Raw genomic sequence first — 15330 nt, forward strand, 5'->3', positions numbered from 1 at the left:
CAAACAAAATTTGACACCGAGCCACATAAGGAGAGATTAGGTCAGGTGCCCTAAACCTTGGTCAAAGAGGTAGGATTGGAGGAACATTTAAAGGAGGAGAGAGAGGTAGCGAGGTGGAGATGTTTAGGGAGATACCGTGCCCAGTGTCCATTCCCCGACCCGTCCTGGTCTTTGCTTTCATCAGTGAGCCCTGGAACTTTGCTCAAATTTGATTCCCAATTCCTGGCCTTCTCTGCCATCAATACTACACTGCTCCACTGGACTACTCAGATCTTCTATTCACTTGCTTAAGTTTGAAGGTAACTTTGTCTAGTTAACAGCCCATCCCCCATCGCTGCTGTCACCTGCTGAGTCTGTGACTGTCCCACTGGTTTATTTTGCTGCTGTCTGGGTTCCTGGTCAGAAATTCACTCTCCTGGGCCGACGTCCATTTCTGGATCTTATGGTGGCCTCCAACTTCATCAGTGCTTTCTGCCACACAACACTTCTCCACATTTCCACAGAAATACTTCCAGCGAACCTCTCAGTTACTCTGCCCTCCCAAATCCCTTCAGAATGTCTATCAACTTGCGAACACTGCCCTGACCATCTACGAGTTTATTCTGGATGGCTGCATTGAAATTCTGGGCCTTGACAGCTATATCATCGTGCCAATCTTTAAAAAAACATCACCCCAGATGGGACTCGAACCCACAATCCCTGACTTAGAAGGCCAGTGCCTTATCCATTAGGCCACTGGGGTTACACATAAAGCAATGAAAATCATGAGACTTAAGGGTCAGTTTGTGACCGCCAAATCATTATTTACAGGGCAAATTATTCTCAGAGCACACAGAAAATCTTTGATTAGGATTTAAAATGCACATTGTTGGGTGGCTAATGAATCGATTCACCACATTCTCCCCATGTGGCCCGAATACTACGGTAGGTAATCAATCAAACCAAAACTGTACAGCCAGAGTAAAGTTTGTACAGGACACAAATTCAAACTTTGCAAATGACACAAAACTTGGAAGTGCAGTGAACAGTGAGGAGGATAGTGATAGACTTCAAGAGGACACAGACAGGCTGGTGGAATGGGCGGCCACGTGACAAATGAAATTTAACGCAGAAAACTGATACATTTTGGGAGAAGGAATGAAGAGAGGAAATATAAACTAAAGGGTACAATTCTAAAGTGGGTGCATGAACAGACAGAACTAGGGGTGTATGTACACAACTCATTGAAGGTGGCAGGGCAGGTTGAGAAAGCAGTTAAAAAAGCTTACGGGATCCTGGGCTTCATGAATAGAGTTGTAGAGTCATCGAGTCATAACGGCACAGAGGGAGGCCATTCAGCCCATCCAGTCCGTGCCATCTCTCTGTAGAGCAATCCAGTCAGTCCCATTCCCCCGCTTTATTCCCATAGCCCTGCAAGTTTATTTCCCTCAAGTGCCTATCCAGTCTCCCCTTGAAAACATTGAGTGTCTCCACTTCCGCCACTTCCGTCGGCAGCGAGTTCCAGTTCATCACCATTCACTGTGTAAAAAAGTTTTTTTCTCACAACCCCCCTGTATCTCTTGCCCAATTCCTTAAATCTGTGTCCCCTGGTCCTTGTGCCATCAACTAGTGGGAACAGCCTTTCCCCGTCTAGCCTATCCAAACCCATCATTATCTTGCACACCTCTATCAAATCACCCCTCAAACTCCTTTGCTCTAATGAAAACAAATCCAGCTTCTCCAACCTGTCCTTATAGCTAAGATCCCCCATCCACGGAACCATTCTGGTAAATTTCCTCTGCACCCTCGCAAGGGCCTTCACATCCTTCCTAAATTGTGGTGACCAGAACTGGACGCAATACTCCAGTTGTGGTCCAACCAGCGCTTTATAAAGGTTCAGCATAACTTCTCTACTTTTGTACTCAAAACCTAAAACCTCTATTTATGAAGCCCAAGATCCCATATGCTTTGTTAACCACTCTCTCAATATGTCCTGCCACCGAGGTATGGAGTAGAAAATCGTGGAAATTATGCTCAACCTGTATAAAACACTGGTTCGACCCCAACTGCAGTATTGTGTCCAATTATGAGCACCGCACTTTAGGAAGGATGTGAAGGCCTTAGAGAGAGTGCAGAAAAGATTTACGGGAATGATTCCAGGGATGAGGGACTTTAGTTATGTCGATAGACTGGAGAAGCAGGGGTTGTTTTCCATAGAGCAGAGAGGATTGAGAGTAGATTTGATAGAGGTATTCAAAATCATGAGGGGTCTGGACAGAGTAGATAGAGAGAAACTGTTACCATTGGTGGAAGGGTCGAGAACCAGAGGACACAGATTTAAGATGATTGGCGGAACAACCAAAGGCGACGTGTGGAATAACTTGTTCACTCAGCGAGTGGTTAGGATCTGGAATGCACTGCCTGGAAGGCTGGTGGAGGCAGATTCAATCACGGCTTTCAAAGGGGAATTGGATAAGAACCTGCAGGAAAAACATTTGCAGGGCTACGGGGAAGGGGCAGAGACAGTGGGACTAGCTGAAGTGGTATTGCAGAGAGCCGGCACGGGCTCGACGGGCCGAATGGCCTCCTTCTGTGCTGTAACCATTCTATGATAAGCTTTTCGTCACCTGTCCTAGTATCTCCTTATGTGGCTCGGTGTCAAATTCTGTTTGATAATCACTCCTGTGAGCCCCTTGGGACGTTTTACTACTTTACAGACGCTATATAAATGCAAGTTGTTGCTGTAGATGGCTCTGGCACGGCACGTGAGCAGCGGCAGATATGATGGGCAAAAATAGCTTCCCTCTATGCTTAACTTTCCAGGATTTGGGAAATGTGACGAATTTCAGAGCGGTCAATTGTCCTCAGGTGGGGTGCTGTTTGTATTCTGCCCCAGTGGTCTAATGGATAAGGCACTGGCCTCCTAAGCCAGGAATTGTGCATTTGAGTCTCATCTGGGGTGATGTGTTTTCAATGATTTATTATGGCGGATTAGACGGGGCAAGTGATGGAAAGCACAGCCAGGCGGGGAGGCTGCATTAATTGTAACTTGTGAGCCAAGTTTCCGTCAAGGCCGTGATGTCAATGCAATCATCCGCAATAAGCTCAAGGGTGGTAAGGGCCTTGTGGACAAGTGGATCAACATTTCGAGGAAGTGGGAGCAGGGATTTGGGACGGCCGAGTAACCAAGAGGTATGCTGGAGGTATTTCTGTGAAAATTTCCAGGGCTGACTGATGTAAACAAAGAGGCGGATGGTCAGTGGGCCCAGGTAACTTTAAACTTGTAGCTTGGGCTAGAATGCAACCACACAGGATCTTACCTATCAGCCAAGTTCCCAGACTCCTCCATCACCATCCCTGGGTATGTCCCGTCCCACAAGCAGGACAGACCCAGCAGAGGTGGCGGCCCAGTGGTACACAGACAGGAGGGAGTGGCCCTGGGAGTCCTCAACGCTGACTCCGGACCCCATGAACCCTCATGCCATCAGGTGTACTTCAATGTCCATCATCAGAAGAACATAAGAAGTAGGAGCAGGAGTCGACCATACAGCCCTTCGAGCCTGCTCCGCCATTCAATAAGATCATGGCTGATCTTCGACCTCAACTCCACTTTCCCGCCCGACCCCATACCCCTTGTTCCCCCTAGAGTCCAAATATCTATCGATCTCAGCCTTGAATACACTCCACGACTCAGCATCCACAGCCCTTTGGGGTGGAGAATTCCAAAGATTCACAACCGTCTGAGTGAAGAAATTCCTCCTCATCTCAGTCTTAAATGCACGACCCCTTATCCTGAGACTGTGACCCCTGGTTCTCGACTCTCCAGCCAGGGGAAACAACCTCTCAGCATCTACCCTGTCAATCCCCCTCAGAATCTTATATGTTTCAATGAGATCACCTCTCATTCTTCTAAACACCAGAGAGTTTAGGCCCATTCTACACAATCTCTCATCATAGGACAGTCCTCTCATCCCAGGAATCAATCTAGTGAACCTTCGTTGCACCGCCTCTAAGGCAAGTATGTCCTTTCTCAGATAAGGAGACCAGAACTGTGCCCAGTACTCCAGGTGTGGTCTCACCAAAGCCCTGTACAATTGTAGTAAGACTTCCTTACTCTTGTGCTCCAACACCCTTGCAATAAAGGCCAACATGCCATTTGCCTTCCTAATTGCTTGCTGCACCTGCATGCTAACTCTCTGTGTTTCCTGTACGAGGACACCTAAATCTCTCTGAACACCAACATTTAATAGTTTATCACCATTTAAAAAATATTCTGCTTTTCTATTCTTCCTAACAAAGTGAATAACCTCACCTTTCCTCACATTATTCTCTATCTCCCTCCTTATTGCCCACTCACTTAATCTGTCTAGATCACTTTGCAGGCTCTTTGTGTCCTCCTCACACCTTACTTTTCCACCCAGCTTTGTATCGTCAGCAAATCTGGATACATTGTCCTCAGACCCTTCATCTAAGTCATTAATATAGATTGTAAATAGCTGAGGCCCAAGCACCCCACTAGTTACAGCCTGCCAAACGGAAAATGACCCGTTTATCCCTACCCGCTGTTTTCTGTCTGTTAGCCACTCCTCTATCCATGCTAATGTATTACCCCCAACCCCAGGATACCTTATCTTGCGTAGCGTTGTGGTTGTTGGAGGTCAATCACCTCAGCCCCAGGACATCGCTGCAGGAGTTCCTCAGGGCAGTGTCCTAGGTCCAACCATCTGCAGCTGCTTCATCAATGACCTTCCCTCCATCATAAGGTCATAAGTGGGGATGTTCGCTGATGATTGCACAGTGTTCAGTTCCATTCACAACTCCTCAGATAATGAGGCAGTCCATGCCCGCATACAGCAAGACCTGGATGACAGTCAGGCTTGGGCTGATAAGCGGCAAGTAACATTGGCACCACACAAGTACCAGGCAGTGACTATCATAGAATCATAGAATGGTTACAGCACGAAAGAAGGCCATTCGCCCCGTCGAGCCCGTGCCGGCTCTCAGCTGGTCCCACTCCCCTGCCCTTTCCCTGTAGCCCTGCAATTTTTTGTCCTTCAGATACTTATCCAACTCCCTTTTGAAAGATAAGATTGAGTCTGCCTCCACCACCCTTTCAGGCAGCGCATTCCAGATCTTAACCATTCACTGCGTAAAAAAGTTTTTTCTTATGTCGCCTTTGGTTCTTTTGCCAATCACCTTAAATCGGTGCCCTCTGATTCTCGACTATCTCCAACTTACGAGAGTCTAACAACCGCCCCTTGATATTCAATTGCCTTACCATCGCCGAATTCTACGGCGAGTGTCTCACCTCCTGACTCCCCAAAGCCTTTCCACCATCTACAAGGCACAAGTCAAGGAGTGCGATGGAATACTCGGCACTTGCCTGGATGAGTACAGCTCCAACAACACTCAAGAAGCTCGACACCACCCAGGACAAAGCAGCCCGCTTGATCGGCACCCCATCCACCATCTTAAATATGCACTCCCTCCACCACCGGCGTACCGTGGCTGCAGTGTGTACCATCTACAAGATGCACTGCAGCAACTCGCCAAGGCTTCTTCGGCAGCACCTCCCAAAATCGCGATCTCTACCACCTAGAAGGAGAAGGGCAGCAGACGCATGGGAGCACCATCACCTGCAAGTTCCCCTCCAAGTTATACACCATCCTAACTTGGAAATATATCGTCGTTCCTTCATCACCGCTGGGTCAAAATCCTGGAACTCCCTCCCTAACAGCACTGTGGGAGCACATTCACCACACGGACTGCAGCGGTTCAAGAAGACGGCTCACCACCACCTTTTCAAGGGCAATTAGGGATGGGCAATAAATGCTGGCCTTGCCAGTGACGCCGACATCCCAGGAACAAATAAAAATAAAACCTTTTACATGGCACCTTATTGAATGCCTTTTGGAAATCCAAATATACGACATCCACTGGTTCCCATTTACCTACCCTGCTAGTTACATCCTCAAAATACTCCAATAAATTTGTTAAACACAATTTCCCTTTCACAAAAACCTAATCATATGATTTTCTAAGTGCATTGTTACCACTCCCTTAATAATGGATTCCAAAGTTTTCCCGATGACTGATGTCAGGCTAACTGGCCTGTCTTCTCTCTCCCTCCTTATTGTGGATGATTGCATTGACCTTACGGTCTTGATGGAATCTTGGCTACAGGTGATAATACAATCCTCCTTAATGCAGCCTCCCCGCCTGGCAGCACCTTCCACCACTTGCCCCGCATAAACTGCCATTGTGTCAATCATTAAAAACACATCACCCCAGATGGGACTCAGAACCCACAATCCCTGGCTTAGGAGGTCAGTGCCTTATCCATGAGGCCACTGGGGCTGAATACACAATGTAACCCGCCTGAGGGCAATTGACCGCTCCGAAATGTGACATCTGCCTCACAGTTTGAGTTTTTGAAAGTTCAGCAGAGATGGGAATAATTTTCACCCATCATATCTGTCACTGCTCGCAACATACCAGAGTCACCTACAACAACAACTTGTATTTATATCACAGAAATCACACAGTACAGATAGAGGCCATTTCGGCCCATCGAGCCTGCACCGACACATATCCCTCCCAATCCCGTAACCCCTACACCAACACATATCCCACCCTATCCCCGTAACCCCACGTATTTAATCCCCCTAACACTAAGGGTCAATTTTTATCATAGCCAATCAACCTAACCTGCACATCTTTGGACTGTGGGAGGAAACCGGAGCACCCGGAGAAAACCCACGCAAACACGGGGAGAATGTGCAAACTCCACACAGACAGTCACCCGAGGCCAGATTCGAACCCGGGTCCCTGGCGCTGTGAGGCAACAGTGCTAACCACTATGCCACCGTGCTGCCTTTAACATAGTAAAATGTCCCAAGGTGCTTCACAGGAGCGATTATCAAACAGAATTTGACACCGAGCCACATCAGGAGATATTAGGCCAGGTGTCCTAAACCTTGGTCAAAGGGGTAGGTTTTAAGGAACATTTAAAGGAGGAGAGAGAGGCAGCGAGGCGGAGATGTTTAGGGAGATACCGTGCCCACTGTCCATTCCCCGACCCTGCCCGCTCTTTGTTTTCATCAGTGAGCCCTGGAACTTTGCTCAAATTTAATTCCCAATTCCTGGCCTCTCTGCCATCAATACTACACTACTCCACTGGGCTCCACTGGAATACACTGTAAGACTCAGCTGCTGTGACTCTGATCTTCTATTCAGTTGCTGCAGTTTGAGGGTAACTTTGTCCAGTTTACAGCCTGTAGGATTCGCAAAATTGGATTTCATATTAATAATGGTTAAATGGCAGAAGAGGCCGTGATTTTAAAGACTGTTTTAAAAGGAGCCCAGAAAAAAGGGGCATACAAAATGGCCACCACACCATGTGATCAGCTTATTGGGACACTTTAAAATGGTTCCTGTGCAACCTCAGACAGCTATGTGGGTTGAACCCTTAGTAAGTTCTGGAAGCCGTTTCGGAGAGAACGAAACCAGACCCACAGGCATGCATATGGATTAGATGCAGATCCACTCAAGATCGGCTTGGAGACAGGGGCCATCTAAATGTTGACCCAGGCGAAAGAGGACAATATATATTCATGAAGACAACACCAAGGGCTCGGTAACGAGATCAGCAGGATATTATAAACAATGAAAGCCATTTCCAACCAGAGATGGGCCTATTACCAGACACTTAAAATGATTTTAAATATAATAACTGCCCCGCTGTGCTAAAAGCCCGCCAAAGTTAAAACAAAGACTAACCTGATTTTGGGTGGGAAGTGAGGCCTCGGGAAGAAAGGTATATCTGGAGAGACTTTTCGGCAGTTGATACGGCAGTGGGACATGACTCGACACAAGAAGCACTCGGAAGCAGTCGGGACAGGCAGGCCAGAGCGAGTTGGAAGGCAGACAATAGCAAGCCTGCAGCTTGAACACAGACACGCCGGGTTGGAGAGCTGGAAACACACAGCTTGAATCCGGACACCCAGAAGAAGGAGCAGTCAATCGCAGGCGTTCCGCCCCGGGGAAGCACATCGGGAGATCATCGACCATCCCCGGGCCATTGCCGGAACGAGAGGCCGTAAACCCAGCTTGGGAGAAGAAACAAATATATAAAGGTCCCAAGCGAAGAAACCTTCCAGCCACCACGGCCCGGTAGAAGAGAGGAAAGGAACCTGAAGAAGCGATGGGAGCCAGCCCAAGGCTCCTCTGACCAGGGTCGAGCCGATGATCCTCAACCCCGCCGACATCCAGGCCCGCCGGTGTCCAGTCGCCCCCGACCCCCACCTCAGGAGAGAGGTGTGGCGCAGCTCGCAGGGGCTCCACGATCCACGTGGAGACGAGACGCCTGAAAGGACCAAACACAGACTCGTTTTTAAAACCTTGCACTTCCTAGTGAGATTGGTGAGCATGTTTCTGGCCCTTCACAATCAGATCTAGATAGGTTTAATAAGGGGGTGGATTTAAGGGTACAATTAACATGAGTTGTTGTCCCTCGATGTTCCGTGTGTTTCCTTATTTCATGATGATCTTTGTAGAGTATAAGATGCCTGTAGTTGTTTTAGTTAGTATGATGTCGTTATGATTTGTTTGTGTTTGTTTTTACCTCCCATGTATTGTACTCTTATCTGTGTTGCATTTGATTTGATATATTTTTCCATTTGCCATAAAATTTCATTTTGATTCATCAAACTTGGTCTACACGAGTTTTCTCTACATTGTAGTTCCTGCGCCTAAGTCCAGGGTATAGAACCTAAGGGGTGAGTGGGTCGAACCACTCAAAGTTTTACTGTGCAAGAGAGAGAGGCCTCTGGAGAGAGAAACCTTTGGGAAACCTCTCGAGGAAGGAAAACCCCTTACAGAAAATGGCGACCGCGGCAGGACTCTGGCGGCAGGATTGCAATGTAGTAGATCCAAGTTTGAATGGTTGAAATGAAATGGATGAGAGGATAGCGGATTATGTCTTTGGCAAGGTAAATCTCACTAAACAGTGGATTTACGATCTCTTGCTGGATGGGCGTCCAGTGGACGCAGCCATCAGGTGGACAGAGAGCAAAGAGCATAAGAAGTCAGTGGAAAAGGCAGTGTGGCTGATGTGTTACAAGAAGCAGGTCCAGATCTTGGACCGGGTCGTTGCAGCACAGGCAGCCAAGATCATGACCCAGGCAGCAGAGATAGAGGAAAAGGCCAGGGGTGGGGAAAAACTCATCACAGCGCTTCACGCGCTGAATCAGGAACGCCAAGTGGTAGCTAGTCAACATCAGGCTAGGATAGAGTACCTGGAGTGCCAGGTTACTGAAGCAAAGATTAATGAAATGAGGATACGGGAGAAAAACGCCCGCCTCGCACAACAGCTAAGAGCGCAGGAGGAGAGAGTAGTGGAGGTTAAGGCAGCTTACAAGCTGGCCCTCGAGCACGGGTTTGAGAGCACAGACGACGGCCCCTGCCAAAAAACCATAGAGAACCTAAGAGCGGCCCTGGTTAAGGCAAGAGGCATGGTGTGTCTCGTCAGCCCGAAAGCCAGTCACATGGACTTTTTGAAGGAATCAAAACAGCCGATTCCAGCTGAGGTAATTGTGGTACCAGCCACCGAGCCCTCAGCACCGCCGAGCTATAGTGAGACTTGGTCGGAAAAGGAAGGGGTAGCGAAAGAGGAGGTAGCCGAGGTGGAGTGTGTGGAAGAACCACTGGTAGCAAAGACGGGACCGGCACCGATGTGTCCCGCTCGGCACCAGAGGTTCAATCCCAATGCTGCCGATGGCAGTGTCGGACCCCACCAGAACCAGCTCGTGGTGCCCTACGCTGGCCCGAACTTAAGGTCCATGGTGAGCCACCTCACACGACTCACAGTAAAGGGAGATCCCTCAATTCATTTCAGGGAGATAGAGGAAACAGCAGCCATTAACGACTGCGATGAACAGGAACAGGTCAAACTGTTGCTTTTCTCCCTGGATCCCACGATCCTTCAGTGCCTCTCAGAGGATGCCAAGAGGGGACGGAAAGGGTATACGGATCTCAGGGAGGAAGTTTTAGAGGTAATGGGAGTGGACGACGGTAGTCCGTTCGACCGCGTAGAAGGGACCGTGCAGCTATCTGGAGAACCCCCACGGGTTTTCGCAGAAAGGCTGTGGCCAGTATATCGACGCAGCTGCCCGGGTATGCCTGAACGGGCTCAAATGAGCGACGAACAGCGGGTTCATTGGCTCCGTTGCTTGGTTACCAACAGCTTGCCAGAGATACGGGCCCTAGCCAGATCACGGTTTGATCCCCAAGGTCCCGGTGTCACGGAAGAGACGGTACTCCGTCAGCTTAATGTGGCGTATAAGAACTGTAGAAGTCAGGAAACACCTCCCCAGAAAGGAAAGGTGCATGAGGCAAAACCCGCAGCCCCAAGCAAGCAGGAGTGGCGTCAGGAGGGGAATCGCCCTGTCCAAGCCAAGCTCAATTGCTACGGGTGTGGGAAGGATGGACATTGGCGCAAGGACTGTAGAAATCCGTGGAAGGATAATAAAGGGAGATTTCCCGCAGCCCAAGCCCAAGCCCAGACCGCTGCCCCAGCACCAGCCCAAACCCAAGTCGTAGCTCCGGCCCCAGCGCAAGGAGCTGGTGCAGTAGTGGATCCCGCTGCGATTGAATCAATTTTGCAGACAATGCGGTCTCTAATGATTTCGCTGGGGAAAGTAGCCGTCACCACCGGTCTTGTCGCTCCCAAAACCCCGACCGTTGTACCCAAATGACTAGAGCCGGCGCAGCCCGTTTACTTGTGTGGGCTGCGATATGATATATGGAGGCGACCCCTCGTGGAGATGGAAGTGCAGGAGGTAAAAGGGACCTATTTGTTGGATACGGGGGCATCGTGCACCGTGGTCCACACAGATAACCCCGCCACCTCGCCTCTGTCCACTGGGGTTCCATATATTCTGTCGGGTTTCACAGGCAAGGAACAGGCTGGCGCACATTCCATTCCCCTCTCCATTCATGTAGGACCACTCCGCACCAAGTGGAGGTGTATACTAATGAAGTGGGAGGTGGAGAATGGGAAAGGGATCATAGGGTCCGATTTCTTGGTCGAACACAGGATACTCGTGGACCTAAGAAATCATTGTCTTTGGGGAGTGGGTAAGGGTGAGCCAGGCCAGGTCGTCGTCATCCCAGGGGAAGGAGAAAGGGAGACCCTGTGCACCGTGAAGCCAAAAGAGGGCTACGACCTCGAGCTCATGGTCACGGGCGTCCCACAAGATTTACAGGCATTCGTGTGCGACCACATAGCGACGTTTGCCACTCACAAGCACGATTGCGGGAGGGTCACCGGGTTTGAGGTTAGCGTGGACGGGGACCCCATGGCCCGACCCCAAAAACAGTACAACTTCCCCAGGGAAGCGGAGCCCGACATAGAGATAGCAATATCATCACTGGTGCAGCAGGGCATGTTGAGACCGATAGCCACCCATGTGAACTCTCCGTTATGGCCGGTAAAGGAGCTGGACGATTCCTGGAGAGCCACGGTGGACTACAGAGTCCTCAATAGCAACATCCCAGCCTGCGCGCCAACAGTAGCAGCAGTTGCCGACCTGATAGGGAGTATTCCAGCCTCCGCGACCACGTTCACGGTGCTGGATATTTCTAATGGGTTTTGGTCCATCCCTTTACGGAGGGAGGATCAGTACAAGTTTGCCTTTACATTTAAAGGGCAACAGTACACCTGGAACTGCTTGCCACAGGGTTTCCACAACAGCCCCAGCATTTTCCATCAATGCATGGCAGGAAGTTTAAAAGAGTTCAGCCAGCCCAATCAGCTAGTGCAATATGTGGACGACCTGCTCCTGTTCACAAACTCGAGAGAGGAGCATGGCCCACTGTTGGCCGAGTTATTGGAGCTGTTAGGTAGAAAGGGTTTTAAGGTAAACCCAAAGAAGGCACGGATCGGTCAGCCGGAGGTGAAATTCCTGGGTCTGACCATCCGCGCCGGTGAGAGAGCCATAGATAAGGCCAGGCGGGAATCGGTGCAAAATCTACCGATCCCCAACATCGTAACGGGTGTGAGGTCCTTTCTGGGACTGACCGGGTACTGCAGAGACTTTATTGAGGACTATGCAGCCACAGCAGCCCCGCTGCTCCGACTCCTACACAAGGGAGTGGAGTGGTCCTGGGATGAGGGTTGCCAGGCAGCGTTTGAGAAACTCAAGGGAGACTTGCAGACCGCGCCAGCCCTGGGGGCCATAGATGGGGGAGAGGAGTTTTTCCTGGAAGTAGCGGCTAGCGGGGATAGCTTGAGTGCTGTACTGCTTCAAGAGCGACACGGCAAGCTGAGGCCAGTGGTCTATTCCTCCAGGGTGCTCACCGATGTGGAAAGGAGCTTTTCCAATTGCGAGCGGCATCTCCTGGCCACGCATTGGGCTGTGAAAAGATCTCTGATCTTCACAGGCACCTCTCCCATCACTCTCCTCACCCATCACACACCTACCCGAATGCTTCTAGATGGAAGGATTAAGGATGGGACAGTAAGCAGTGCATGCATTGTGCACTGGACCCTCCTCCTTTCACAGAAGGAGCTGAAGGTAAAGGGTCTCTGCGAGCCCAAGCTCGCGGCCAACATGGTATATCCCGGAACAGCCCATCGGTGTTCTGTAGAAGGGGTATGGGAGGTGAACGTAGGTTTACGGGCCGGGATACATCCCACGGGCCGCGAGATCTACGTAGACGGTTCCAGCACGGTATCAGCTGGCGAACGACTCACAGGGTGTGGAGTTTATGACCCCGCAGCAAGCATTGCCCTGGCGATTAAGCTCCCCAGCACCATGAGCGCCCAGCAGGCTGAACTGGCTGCGGTAGTGTACGTCGTTACACACCCCGAGATCTTCCCCACCCCATACACGATTTGCTCGGACAGCATGTTCACATGCAACTCGTGTACGGAGTACCTAGCCATCTGGTCCCGCCGTGGATATACCTCTGCGGACGGGCAATCCTTAACCGTGAAGCCTCTGTTGGAAAAGATCTTAGCTGCGGTGGGAGAGAAAGAGGAAGTCTTTAACCACAAGGTAAAGGCTCATTCCTCCACAGAACCCCCGTGGCGAGGGTAATCAGCAAGCAGATACGCTAGCCAGGGAGGGTGCCCTATGGGTCCAAACCCGTGGCAGTGATCCGAGGCAGGGATGGGGCTCAGGGAACCACAGGGGTAACACTGCCCCCAGACCTCAAGACCATCCAAACCCTAGATCCTGCCCTAAAAACAGCCCTCAAAGCCATCACTGAGGGCAAAGAAGTAGAAGGTCCATACGGTACAGCAGCCCTCTCCATCAAGGAAGGCATGCTGTTCAGAGAGGAACAGTGGGTTGTGCCGCAACAGCACCGGAGGGAGTTCCTTCAACTGGCCCACGAGGGTCCAGGAGCAGGACACCCCAGGCCTGAGGTCACCTGGCAACGGGTGGAACAGGCGGGGTGGTGACCGGGACTTCGGGACGATGTCCGCGAGTTCTGCGCCAATTGCCTAGTGTGCGCTGCGAACAACCCAGACCCCCAGAAAAGGAAGGTGCCCATGGGGCATATCAGGAGGGTAGAGGGACCATGGCAGTCGATACAGGTCAACTACATCGGGCCCCTGCCCACCGCCCAGGGAAGCTATAAGTACTGCCTTGTCCTGGTGGATGTGTTCACCAAGTGGGTGGAAGCCTTCCCATGCCGAACAGCCACGGCACTTAGTACTGCCAGGATTTTGGTCCGGGAGGTGTTCTCGCGGTGGGGACTACCACGATTTGTGGAGTCTGACCAAGGGGCTCATTTCACTGGCCAAGTGATGCAGGACACCCTCTTGCTCTTGGGCAATGAAGGGAAGTGGCACGTGGCCCACAACCCGCAGTCATCTGGGATTGTGGAACGCATGAACCGCACCTTAAAGGAAAAGCTGAGGAAGGAGACGAGGGACTCGCCCCAGAAATGGGCGGAGGCCTTGCCTCTAGTCCTCATGGGAATCCGGGCTAGCCAGTCTAAAAGTACGGGGTACTCCCCGCACGAATTAATGACTGGAAGAGTCATGCGAACCCCCACCCATGTACTAGCCCCGGTGCTCACTGAGGGGCAGCTCCAAGAGGTGAATCGGGACAAGTTTGCCCGAAACCTTTTTGAGCGCCTGAAACAGATCCATGGGCAAGTGGCTGGGAACATGGGGAGGCAGCATCAGGGGAACCGATTGCTGCTTGAACCCCGAAAGGCAATCGAGTGGGAAGTTGGAGATCAGGTCATGGTGAGAAACTATGCCCGAGTAGGGAGTTTAGAACCACTGTACATGGGGCCCTACAGCATTGTAGACAAGGCTAGCCCCATGGTATATGCAGTGAAGTTGCCCCAGCGCACTAAATGGTTTCACATCAATCAGTGCAAACAGTTTAAATCGGGTGCAAAAACATCAGTAACGGAAGCCAGGTCTGAGGGTAAAGATCCTCAGCCTGAGGCGCGCGATGAGTCACAGACCACACAAGCTGGCGTTGTAGCCTGCTTGGAAGGAGAGGAGGTCCCGCCCACCTGGGGGGAGCTTTCTCCGATGGCCTGGGACTCAGACGAGGAGGGACCCGAACAACAAGGTCCCGCTCTCGACACGATTCTGGAAGAGGTGGAGTCGGAGGACGGAGGTCCCGCCCTCGACTCGAGCGTGGGGGAGGTAGAAATTGGGGGCAGAGATCCTCCAACTGTAGGGACAGGTGGGGAGGAGCCGTCTGCCACAGACCCAATTCCCGAAGGGACGGAGCCTGAGGGGAGGGAGCCGAAGCCCACAGTCATGGAAGAGCCACGGGCTGTGAGAGCTGAAGTCCCACCCGAAGGTCCGCTCGCCAAGGGAGCCTGCCCAAATCCCAAAGGGGCGGAGCCTGAGGGAAGGGAGCCGAAGCCTACAATCGTGGAAGAGCCACGGGCTGTGAGAGCTAAGGTCCCACCCGAAGGGCCACTCGCCAAGGGAACCACGCCCAAAGTACCTTCTCGCAGGTCGACCCGAACGCCTCAGCCTGTAAAGGCTTGGCCCGAGTCACCCACTCCCAGCAAACGCCAACTTCAGAAATCATTGAGAAAACACAGTCCCCGATTAACAGCAAAAGGCTGCGGGGAACCAGAGACACAGGTCACTGCAGCCCCGCCACAGGGAGCGGCGAGCTGCAGTCCGATCAGGGATTAGGCAAGCCGCCCGGGGACGGGCGGCGCTGTACATAAGTTTAGTTTAAGTTTAAGTTTAAGGTGTGTATATATTAAAGATGATTAGAGTTTTAAGTAGTTTTAAGTCTGCCCAGTATGTGTGTTGCTTTGGATCGAGGTCCAAAGGCCCGATCATGCCGTCACCTAAGCCAG

At 51.1% G+C, this 15330-nt stretch overlaps 1 non-coding gene across 1 annotated transcript; it reads right to left on the reverse strand.

Annotated features, from left to right (window-relative positions):
- Positions 1–669: 669 nt before the first annotated feature.
- trnar-ucu (transfer RNA arginine (anticodon UCU)) lies at positions 670–742 on the reverse strand. Its single transcript has one exon. It is a non-coding gene; the product is annotated as a tRNA-Arg (tRNA).
- Between the last annotated feature and the right edge of the window lie 14588 nt (positions 743–15330).

The sequence above is a fragment of the Somniosus microcephalus genome, chromosome 28 (assembly GCF_052327205.1).
Source record: "Somniosus microcephalus isolate GS21.2 chromosome 28, FLI_Smic_1.0, whole genome shotgun sequence".
NCBI lineage: Eukaryota > Metazoa > Chordata > Chondrichthyes > Squaliformes > Somniosidae > Somniosus > Somniosus microcephalus.